This window comes from Ursus maritimus, unplaced genomic scaffold, assembly GCF_017311325.1.
Source record: "Ursus maritimus isolate PB19 unplaced genomic scaffold, ASM1731132v1 scaffold_28, whole genome shotgun sequence".
NCBI classification, from domain to species: domain Eukaryota; kingdom Metazoa; phylum Chordata; class Mammalia; order Carnivora; family Ursidae; genus Ursus; species Ursus maritimus.
This window is the reverse complement of record NW_024425341.1, coordinates 2,265,197-2,277,028: the sequence shown is the minus strand read 5'-3', so window position 1 is coordinate 2,277,028 and position 11,832 is coordinate 2,265,197. Positions and strand designations below refer to the sequence as shown.

At 44.5% G+C, this 11,832-nt stretch overlaps 1 protein-coding gene and 1 long non-coding RNA gene across 2 annotated transcripts in view; both read left to right on the top strand.

Annotated features, from left to right (window-relative positions):
• The first annotated feature begins 3,630 nt into the window (after window positions 1-3,630).
• Window positions 3,631-7,407, top strand: LOC121105618. The gene is made up of 4 exons (XR_005838222.1): window positions 3,631-3,882; window positions 4,645-4,713; window positions 5,132-5,285; window positions 7,063-7,407. It is a non-coding gene; the product is annotated as an uncharacterized LOC121105618 (long non-coding RNA).
• A 4,081-nt stretch (window positions 7,408-11,488) lies between these two features.
• The window catches only part of IKBKB (inhibitor of nuclear factor kappa B kinase subunit beta), a 58,868-nt gene continuing 58,524 nt past the window's right edge, over window positions 11,489-11,832 (top strand). The window contains exon 1 of the mRNA XM_040643217.1: window positions 11,489-11,656. The gene's annotated coding sequence lies outside the window, so the exon portion shown is untranslated. The remainder of the gene's footprint in view (window positions 11,657-11,832) is intronic.

The following is an 11,832-nucleotide window of genomic DNA, read 5'->3' as shown; positions in this document are numbered from 1 at the left end:
GTTGGGGGTTGTGGCTGAGGAGAGCTGGCCGCTCTGCATGAAAACCAGGAGGGATCTGTTCTTTGTTCAAGAGCAGGAGGTCTGAGAAGCTGGGGGAAGGACTGGCAGGGGCTAAAATCCAGGTGGTAGAAATGGGAACTTCTAAGGAGAAGTTGTCTGATGTTTAATTTCAGATCGCTGCGGCACCGTGATGTACATTCTTTCATCTCTCCAGACTTTTGGTGAGCTCTGAGAGATCCCAAGTCCTTCTGTGAACGATCATTTGGACGAATTTGAGGGAAAGGACATACTTCCATGCCTGGGCAGAGAGTAGGATCCACAAGCCCAGGATGGCAACACGACCCAGAAATTGATTAATTTCTTCCAATACAGAAAGAATTATAGAGCACCTACCACGCGGTCCTGAATGCGTGCTGGTACTGTTATCATGACATGGAGGCCTGTACTAGGTGATGCGCGGCGCCGAGTAGGCAGGCAGGAAGCTGACGGTATTACAGGAGGCGGGCAAGAAACAATAAGCTAATATTGTATCAAAATTAGCGAGAACCCCCTTTCTGCAGCTGCGCTAACGTGCTCAGTCCTTCCGAGGAAGGCCAAGTTGGAGCAAGACCCTTCCTTCGTCTGGCAACTGGCACCATGCTTGGCACCTGCTAGCCTAGCAGTCACCTGCACCGTGGCCTCACTCTGAGTTCACCTGCATCTACTCAGCCCCTGATGGGGACCAGAGTATGTGACCCCAAAATGCGCCACTTTGACTTTTGGATTATTTGAGCTGAAGGCAAGCATGAGCCAGCAGACTCAAGAAAAACTTTAACCTCCCCCCTTAACCCCGTAAAAGAATTTAAATAGGAAGCCTGGCTCAGAGAGAGAAAGAGACAGCTATTACCAGAGAAAACTTTTATCTGAATGACTTATCTGGATGGCAGGGTAAACTTTTTATTACCAAACATCTGATCTTCTTACATGCCACCCACCTCACCCACCATCACACACCACCACCTCTTACACCAGATTCCTGGAAAGATGTGAAAGGTGAAAGGACTAGACGCCTTTCACCATAAGGGGCAGGGGAAGGCTTGAAACCCTTTCATTGTGGATCACAGAAGACAGGGATCTCAGCTGACTTCAGGATTATTGCATTTAATAGGTAACAGCATTAATAAATACTATTCAGAGAGGGTCTAACAAGCACCAGGCTCCATACTAGGCACCTCATGTATATAATCTCACTTACACCTTTGAACCGTGAGCAATAGGTTTTATTAGCCCCCATTTGACAGATGAGAAAACTGAGGCTCAGTGAGGTTTAGTAAACTGCCCGAGTTCTCAAAGCCAAGAAAACACAGCCGGTATTAGAACCCATGTCTCTCAGACTCCAGTCACCATGTATGATATAACCAAGTGCTAAAGAATACAGTGTCTTTGCATCGGCCAATTCATTCATTCATTCATTCATTCATTCATTCAGTAAATTTACATTGAGTTACATCTGTATCATGTACCAGGAATTGGGAATGTAGCAGGGAACAAAATCTGCGCTCCCATGGAGTAAAAGCTGAGAACGAAAGTGAGAGAAGACACACACCTGCCAGGCGGCATAAGCGCATAGGCCCAGCCTGTGCTCAGTTTTTCCCCGCGACCATTGCCAAGCGTTGGGCAGCTGTCCTTTAGTTATTTCCTTCTCTTTAATTTGATTTACTGGAATAAAAACACGTGTGTGTAAAAATGAAGGGAGCATGTGAAGTGATTTCCTCCCCCAAGCGATCTTCCTCCAGAAAGGGTGACTCAAGTGCCCTAAACCCTTAGCTTTCAGTGTTTCATGCAAGATTTGAGGCACAGTGGCCTGGCAGGCTCTGCTTCTCCAAGGTTTCACTGTTGGCCCAGATCTCATTCGCAGAGATGGAAGTGAGCTGCGTTTTCTTCCTTCCTTTGCAGCTAGCTCTGTGCTGATCCCCGCGGGGTGCTGGCTGAAGTTCGTGCTCAGCCTCCGTCCCCATCAGCCCCTCCCCATCTCCCACCGGCTCCCCTAGAGGAACAGTGGTCTCCTCGTGTCTTCCAACTAACGAGTTTTCCAACTTTTCTGGCAGAAGAATTTCTGTTTATTGAAGGAGCAAGTTCTGACTTGCAGTCTTCTCTCTGCAGGGCTGGAATAAAACAAAATTGGAAAGAGAAAAAGAGTTGCTGAAATCACTGAATCACAGCTGGCTCTCTGGGGGCTGGGGGAGCTGGGGAAATCCTTCCTATTCTGAGTGGTCTGTTTCATTGCCTTCCTATCTGTTAATCTGTCTTCTCTTACTATGTATGACTCAGTTCCCAGATTGTTCAGAAAATAATTCTTTCCTCATTCAAAAGAGCTCAGTGCTGCTTTCCCTGGCTGCTAATAGGTGAGAGAGCAGAGTTTTCTCAACGGATTACACGAAGAGACTGCGTAAGAAGATAGTTATCTTTGATTTATCCTCAGAAGAAGATTTTATTTTAAAATAAACCCTTTCAAAAATTTATCCTTATCACTAGTACGGTCCTGCCTCCACAACAGAACAAATTAACACAGATTTTTTTATTGCCTGGTCCTTATTACTCATCAGTTGATGGCTTTCCATGGATCTTATGTCCTCAGTAAGATTCTAGGTACCTCTGATGAGAGCTCCATTGTTTGAATCCCCTGGGTTCGCGGTGCCCAGCACTGTGCCAGGCACTCAGGCTGCTCAGTGCTTCTTGATTACCCTATAGTCACTGCTAAAAAGCACGCTAAGCCCCAAAGCAGGAAGGAAAAGGGGTATGTGTTTTTGCTGCATCTGAAAATGTTTTTTTGTAAAAGGTCTGCTCATGTCTCTAGAGCAGGATAGAGACCAGACGTAGGCAGTGGACATGTCTTATCTTGAGGGAAAACAGGGCTTAAGATGATAAATATTGTGGGGTATGATAAAATCGGGAGGCCTTCCTGGGCTATCAACAAATTTTAAAAAATCTAAATATATTACCTTATCAGAGACAGTTATGTTCAGTTGAAAACCAAGGTATTTTGAGCTGAGCAATCGAGAACTCTTAAATTATAATGGTGCAGAATAAATCTTTGGCAAAGCTGTGGATGTCTTGCTAAGTTTCTCAGGGACAGTGATTTGCAGAAGTGACAGGATTAAAGAGAAATTTTTTTATGATGTCTTATAGCAAACAGACTTTACATAGGGCCCAGAATATCTAGGTGCTCAATAAATACGTTTTATTTTATTTGTTAAACAAACAGAAACGTCAGGCACTATTCTAAGTGCTTTACAACTATTCAGTCTTGCTCCTTTCTCTTCCTGCTTTGAAACTTAGTGCTAATCAGCACAGGAGGGTAAATACTGGGGGCGGAGGTGGGGCCTGGGCACTGATGACCCACCTGTTTGGTGTGACAAATTGATGTGGGGGAACAAAGGCAGAAGGAAATGTAGCTAAAGTTAAATTTCCTTACAACCCGCAGCCCACTAACAAAAACTTGAAGCAGAGAGAGTATGACATTCCTTCAGGAAACTCCCGGCTATCTTAATAGTCATGCTTTGCTAGAAGGGAAAACAACCTTAGTTGGACAATAGCAAGTCCTCCAATATCCTTTGAGTCTTCTTTAGCATATGAAAGTCCTTTTGGAAACTTCCCTTGGTCTTTACTTCCCCCAACTCCCAAGTATATAATTGGTTGCTCCTCACAATCCTGGGGCACTAGCAGCTCTTACTGCCTATGGGTCCTGTGCCAGGGCTTTAATACAACCACCTTTTGCACCAAAGACACCTCAAGAATTCTTTCTTGGCCGTGGGCTCCGAACCCCACCAGTTCAAACCACAGCATTTTGGCGCACCCAACACGGGGCTTCAAGTCTTCCAGTCTGGACTCGGGGCAAACTTAGTGAGTACTTCCTCTCCTCTCTCTTTACTTTCATTTCAGGGGCTTTTCAAGGAGTGTGGTCTTATTGGAACACTTTCATGTGGATCGCTAGGCTGCAATCTTCCAGCCTGTGGCTACTCTGTGGGGGGAAGAAAGCCTGCCTTTTAGCTGGATGTTAGTACCCGGGCCAGGATGGTAATAAGTGACGCCCTCTCTTCATTTCTGTCCTTATGCAAAGTTGCCTGTCTTGGGCACGGCACAGCCACCTAAGTCACCAGGACCGCTGCCAACTTTAAGACTCCCATGTGACGTTTCCTCCTCAGGGGTCTAATGTGATTCCCTTCACGTCCGTGGTCTAGCTGCTTCTGGCCATGGGATCTCCACTTGGAACCAGCCGAAACCAGTACCTGATGGAATTAAAACCCAACAAGGGACCGTTTCCTGGAGAAGTTGGCTGCAAAGACCACATGTGTTGGAAAGTCGCTTAGTCCATGATGGATTTCTATCTTTACTGTTTTCTGTCAATGTCCCCTACTGTTTACTTATGTTACAAAATTGGGTAATTTCCCCTTGCAAAACTTTTCTGTTGTTTTCCATGGGTTATAAATGGCAAGTTCTTCTCAGCCTTCACAGGAAGGCAAGCAAAGATGCAGCATGGCTTTTATGGCGGGACCTTGTTGGCACCCATTGTAGTCTAGAATGCGATGGAGAAGCGGGGAGAGGGCAGGCCTCCCTCCTACAGGACTTTATGGCAGGGCCATGATCATAGTGATTTCATTCCAGGGAGGCCTCATGTTGATGCCAGGAACCTCTGACATATCCTGCACGTGGGACACCACCCGGGAGTCAAGGGTAATGAAACTTCTCTCTTCAGTCCCCAAGGACTCTCTCTTGGGATGCCTTTTAACGCACTGGAAACAATTCAGACTGCAAGATTTAAGGGGGAAAAAACAAGGGTTTTCTTTTGTAACACTGCATGGCCTCAGTAGGATCTATTGGTTAGATCTCTTTTGCAAGAAACAGGGCAAATGGACAGAGAGACCTTATGTTCAGGCCTTGATGGCTCTAGACCAGGACCCTGACTTAAGGGCCTCTTGCAGAATGTATTTGTCAGAACATGGTTTGGCTAGTAAACCCCTTCCTGACATATTGGATAATAATTGTGTAAATAGGTGTCCTCTGAATAAAACCAGGTTGCTGGAGGACATACAGGTCATCCCCGACAAGGGAGACTCTGACTCTCATTCTTTCTCTCTGTTCCTCCTAATAGATCCTGGTTACTCTAGCAATATGTGGGGGCTTTGCCCTCATTCATTTCCTGGGTTAACGGCTGTAATTGGAGCCAATAGTCTCTGATTAGTCTACCTCAGGATGGGACTTTATGAAATATTCTGAAGCAGCTGCCAAAACTCCTTCTGTTTCTGGTAAGTTCCCTGTCTTCTCTGGCCTGACATGGACTGCTTATTTCCACTTTGGTGGGGAAAAAAACATGATGTCTGCTCATGTGTCTGAGCTGACAAGTTTTAGAACTGGGAACCCTTTTCTTTGCCTTCTGGCGGCACTTCGCCTCTTCTGCCTTCCCTTCCTCTCCTCCTCCTCCTATCTCTGCACCACCTCGGGGACAGCCTGCATACACCGCCCACTCAAGATTTCCCCACTGGCACCCCCAGTAAAAACTGACAATGGGGAACAAATTGATTGACTTTTAAGTGGACACAGGTGGAACATAATTCTGTATTTATTTATTTATATTTTTTTAAGATTTTTTTTTAAAATTTATTTGACAGAGAGAGAGGGAACACAAGCAGGGGGAGTGGGAGAGGAAGAAGCAGGCTCCCAGCGGAGGAGCCTGATGGGGGGCTCGATCCCAGGACGGGATCACGCCCTCAGCCAAAGGCAGACGCTTAACAACTGAGCCAACCAGGAGACCCATAATTCTGTATTTAAACTAATTTAAGTTTGTTGATTTAATTAAGACACACATATATTTAGAATTATTAGCATTAAATGTGAAACTTTTATTCTACCAAGGTTTGCTGAAGGTCAAATAAGCTAATGTTACCTCTGTTGCAATTTGTCAGCGAAAAGAGGACGTAAAATGATGGTTAATTTTGTTTGTCTCAAAGTTTTCATGGGTAATTGTTAAGACAGCTTTCAAAGTCTTTGGCAACCTGAACATTTAAAGTTTTGCTTGGATAATCAATGGGATTGGATTCATTGGACATTTAGGCCTTTTCCAAATGAGAAAAAATACTGAAGCATTGATTACTGAACTTAGGTTTGTGCTTTTGGCTTCTTATTGTTGAGGATACTTGGGTCTGTTGTTAAATACGCTTTGTGCTTTATTAAAAGATTGTACTATGAAAAAATATATGTTTTTAAAATTGTGAAATGTATTTATAAATTTGCTATTGAAAAAATTCTGGCCGTTCACAACTGGTTACTATTATTTAGTTTTCTCTGGAGACTAAGGTTTCCAAGGGTGCAAAATTCCGCTAAATGTCATCAAGACTGATGGAAATAAGGGAAGCAACTCTGAATGAAAAAGTTATAAAAGGTTTATGGAGGGGAATCTTTGGAAAGGAATTTTTTAAAAAGATTGTATTTATTTATTTCAGAGAGGGAGAGAGAGCAAGCATGAGTGGGGGAAGGAGGAGAGGGAGAAGCAGACTCCCTGCTGAGCAGAGAGCCCCATGTGGGGCTTGATCCCAGGATGCTGGGATCATGACCTGAGCTGAAGGCAGACGCTTAACTGACTGAGGCACCCAGGCGCCCCTGGAAAGGAATTTTATATGTGGTCAGGGTTAAAGTTAAAATGAAAGGATTTTAAATGTACACTGGTATAAGATTGAAATTCTGCTTTTCTCTCTCTTCAAAAAAGTTTTCTTGAGGGGTTGCCTGGGTGGCTCAGTCATTAAGCGTCTGCCTTCGGCTCAGGGCATGATCCGGGACCCCTGGGATCGAGCCCCACATCAGGCTCCTCCCCTGGGAGCCTGCTTCTTCCTCTCCCACTCCGCCTGCTTGTGTTCCCTCCCTCGCTGGCTGTCTTTCTCTCTGTCAAGTAAATAAATAAAATCTTTAATAAAAAAAAAAGTTTTCTTGGATGTTGGTTTGCACTTGATAAGAAAATATGAAAAAGGTTTTTTGTTTTTGTTTTTGTTTGTCTGCCCAGAAAAACAAAACTTGTTTTCTCTTTATCAGGTCTTTGATTACGTAAATCTCAAGGTTAAAGGAGCTGAGTTTTGCTAACAGCTATATAACCCTGCATACCTGCCTTTTGAATCTGTTATTGTCACCTTGTTTAAAGGTTAAGTAAATAATTAAATTATAAGCTTTGTAATGATCTGTAATCCACTATTCAGGCATGTGCTTTATAACTTGCTGAGGTGTCTTTTAACATACTTCCCAAGGTTTAAATTGTAAATGAAATCTTTTTGACTACTTAGTCTTGTTTATTTGGTATGTTAAGTTACTCTGGAAGCACTGGTAAACAAATAATAAGACTTAGGTTGTATTGCTTGGGTAACTGCTGTAGCTATTTTAGAGAGTATATGCAATTCCCGACGTTTAGTATGTTCTGCTATAAGGCCGTCACTTAGTATTCCGATTACTGATGAGCTACGTGTCACAGACATGAGCAGACTTCCTTGTTGGCTATATTGTAACCTCTCATCAGATCTGTCACCATGTCCAGTTTTGAGGCTTTTATCATTTATAGTTACTGTTCTTATTCTCTTGTGAAATATGTTTCATCTTCAAGGAGATTCATAAAAAAGCCTTTTGACAAATATGGGTTTTTAATATCTTTAAAATCCTAAAACTGAAATTAGTAAAAATTTACAGAACTAACTGAAAGCTGCATTCATACCGAACCAAGAATTAGTAACATGGGACTAAATGAACCGAAGAAGATGATTATGGTTCTTGTGACTCTTGTTTGAAACATTGCTGGTTCTCTAATGTTTGCTCTTCCACATTAAGGAGACTTTCTCTTAAGATATCCATGATGTACAGAAATAGGATAGAATATTCCTCTCTGAACAAACTGAAGCATTAAACTTTTCTAGCAGAACCCTCTGAAATTCAAAAGGTCTCAATAAGTATTCTTTCTTCCTTGGCAATCATAGTCATTTGCATAGGCTCAGTAAGAATCTGTTCTCCTTGTAACAAGACATCATTGGAAACATTAATTATTTTACCAAGGCTGTGACTGAAATATCATATTTGAGAGACCTGCATAGACTCAGATGTGACCAGACAGCTTTAAGGAACTAAGGTTGACTTTATGAAGCATGAAGCCAATAGAGCTCCATGGAAATGTTGGCCTGATACCTTGCTTTACAGAATTTCCAGCAGCCTCACCGGGTGAGTAAAGAATGTCACTTCCTGGCAGGTGCAGAAACTTCAGGATACCTTGGGGACTTCTGAAAGAAGAATTCGCCCAAATATACAGGTATTGCAGGGATGTCTGAAGGCAAGTATTTGGCTTGATTTCTGGCCTAAAGAGGCTACTAAAAGTTCAACCTGGAGATTCCTCACAAAAGTTCCAGGAAAGTAGATTCTAAAAAATCTGTATCATCAATCACTATTCTTGCTGAGCTTATGTAAATAATTAGGCCAAGTTTGTTAAAACTGGACTTGTTTTTCAAATGAATCAGTCTTGATTTGGCTATCTCTGATTTAAAATGAGGGTGATTATAGACTATAGATAAAATGTTTCAATAATGCATCTTTGTAGATAATCTATTTTAAGCATTGTGACTCAAGAAAACTGGATTACTCTTTTACAGGTAGGGCTTCTCAGAATGAGGATTGCCCCAAAACAACCAATAGGGTTAAGTCCCTTTGAGTTACTCTATGAAAAACTTTCTCACTGTAGACCTATCAATAGATGGATACTATAAAGTTCTGTTAAATTATTCCCTTGAGACCAGGTTAGTTCATAAATCTCTAAATGAATACGCAAACTATATCCTCCCTAAACCTGATAGTCACCTGCAACCCACTCCATAGGAACCCTGGAGACATGGTTTATTTAAAGGGTTGGAAGTCTAATATAGCAGGGGATTTAACTCCAAAATGGAAGGGCCCCTCCAGGGTCATATTGTGTGCTCCCACTGCAATATGATTAGAGGGGCACTCTTCATGGCCTTTAGATCTAGAATAAAACCTGTACCACCGTCACAGGAGACCAATGAGCAAACTAAAGTGCCTTCTTATTCCTGTGAACCTGTGGAAGACCTCAAATTTCTCTTTAAATGACAATAAAGGACTGGAGAAAAATTTTAGTTAACTATCAATGCCACTTTTATTGGGCTTCTCTTTCTCATTATAATATTAACCTTATTTTGTTGTCTTTCTGGTGTCTGCCTGCCCGGTCCCAAGACTTCTTCACTGCCATAACTTCCAACTGACAGATAACCCTTTCTCCTCGGGGAGGTTCCCATACGTTGCCTACCTTGGACTGGCCACCTCTGACTCTGGTAACTCCTATACATATAAATTCCCCAACTGACCCATGTTGACCCATAGGTAGGGACATCTCTACGCCCCTATTCAGCAGGATGAAGTTACAGAAGATAAGCCCTTCCATCCTCAACAACCTTAAAGATTAAAGGGTCAGAATTGTTCAGGGAGAATGATGTGGGGGAACAAAGGCAGAAGGAAATGTAGATAAAATTAAATTTCCTTATAACCTACAGTCCACTGACAAAAACTTGAAGCAGGCAGAGTATAACATTCCTCCAGGAAACTTCCAGCTGTCTAAATGTTCATGTTTTGCTAGAGGGGAAAACAACCTTAGCTTGACAATAGCAAGGCCTCCAGTATCCTATGAGTCCTCTTTAGTATATAGGAAAGTCCTTTTGTAAACTCCCCTTTACTTGCCCCAACTCCCAAGTATACAACCGGCTGCTCCTCACCAGCTGGGGCAGCAGTTCTTTCTGTCCGTGGGTCCTACCCCCATGCCTTAACTAAACCACCTGTCGCGCCGAAGGTGTCTCAAGAATTTTTTCTTGCCATGGGCTCGGAGCCCCACGCCCCACCATTTCAAATCACTTCGGCCTCAGGCTGTGTGCAGGCAGGACTGATCCTTGCGTCAGGCATGGTTATTACCATTAACTCATCCGACTACGACAACCCTGCTGGTTCCCTTCTCTGACCTATGTGCCCTCCTGTCCTCCTGCTGCTCTTAGGCTGAACCATATGAAACCACTAATGTTTGTTGCTGGTGTTTCAACTGTTTCTGTTTTTAAAAATGGCAATTTCATGCGATTCAACCTAATGTTGCCCACATTTGAAAGAAGAGAAATGGATGCTTGGAGTGGTTAAGTAATTGGCCCTAAAATCTTGTGGTCCATAGCAGTATTAGGATTCAAAATCCAGTTTGCCTCCTGAAATTCTTAGGACCTAAAAACCAGCCACTTGGTTTGGAATATCAGTTCATCCACTTACTAGCCTGTGCCTTTGACATATTTTCCTCTCTGCACATCAGTCTTCTCATCTGCAAAATGGGGATAACAATAATGCAATTATTGTCCCATGTGTAGGGTTGCCCTGAGGATCTGAATGAGGAATTCTAAGTACAGAGTGTATGTAGACAGTGCCTGGCACTTGGTAAGCATTTTATAAAGGTGAGGTTTTTTTTTTTTTTTTAAATATTTTATTTATTTATTCGACAGAGATAGAGACAGCCAGTGAGAGAGGGAACACAAGCAGGGGGAGTGGGGGAGGAAGAAGCAGGCTCATAGCGGAGGAGCCTGATGTGGGGCTCGATCCCATAACGCCGGGATCACGCCGGGATCACGCCGGGATCACGCCCTGAGCCGAAGGCAGACGCTTAACCGCTGTGCCACCCAGGCGCCCCTATAAAGGTGAGGTATTATCTTCAGGTTTCCTCTAATGCTTTTTTTTCCTGCTTGAGTAAATCTACCAACACACACCACCTTTGTGTGATAGCATAATGCCACGGAACCGAGAAACTTCATAGCAAAAGACCTTATTATAATGTCAGTAGGTATGGGTTGAACGGTGAACCCCAGGGCTGTGAGCTTCTCTCAATTTCCCTGAAACTGCAGTTTCCCGTTAACTTTACGAGATCCCCCCCCTTTTATTTTTTTAAGGGGGTAGCGGGGTCTGACACTTCTAGGGAGTACAGCTGTGATTTATCATTCTTGATACCGAGCCAAAAATCCTCCAGATAAAGGGGACGCAGCCTGAGAGGAGGCCCGGGCAATTCTTGTAAACAGTCCCTAAATAAATCCTGGCGGGGGCGCGGGAAATTCCACCTAGTTAAAAGTCTAGGAAGCGGTGTCAAGTTCACCCCAGGAGGGCTCTGGTGAGGAAATCCCCATCTCCCCTGTCCCAGAAACCGCCTCAGGTTAAAGTCACTGTCTAAAGAGAGTTTGGCGCATTCGGGTTCATTTTGGGGCCACTCCTTTATCTCAGGGAGCACAGCCTGTCCCAGGCTGCCCGGGGCCGTCTAGAAGCCACACGCAGCCCTCCCAGAGTCACCGGGGCGAGGACGACGGGGTGCCCCGGTGCGCCCGCGGGCGGCGGGTACAGGGCGTGGTCTGGGCCGGCGCCCCCCGCGGCTCCTTTAAGGGCGGGTCGCGGCCCACGTGTTCCGTGACGTCAGAGCAGGAAGTGTTTGAGGAAGTCGCGCTGGGCTGGCAGGTTTAAGATTCCCGCATTTTAATGTCTTCGGGGAGGTGCCAGAGCCCCCGGTTTTGCCGCCCCAGCCCCCGCCTCCCCCGCCCCGGGGAGCGGCTCCCCTGCCCCGCGTCCCTGCCAACAGGTGAGTCCCTCGAGCGGCCGCGGGGGGGCCCCTGGTGCCACCTGCAGACCCCGCGTCTCCTCTACACCGGCGAGCTCGCACCTCCCTCCTCACTTGAGGCTCCCGAAGAAATTTCTGTCGAGTTTAAAAGTCGGGGTTTCTGGCTGTACAAGCCTTTCTCTTGCGCGGGTTGACGT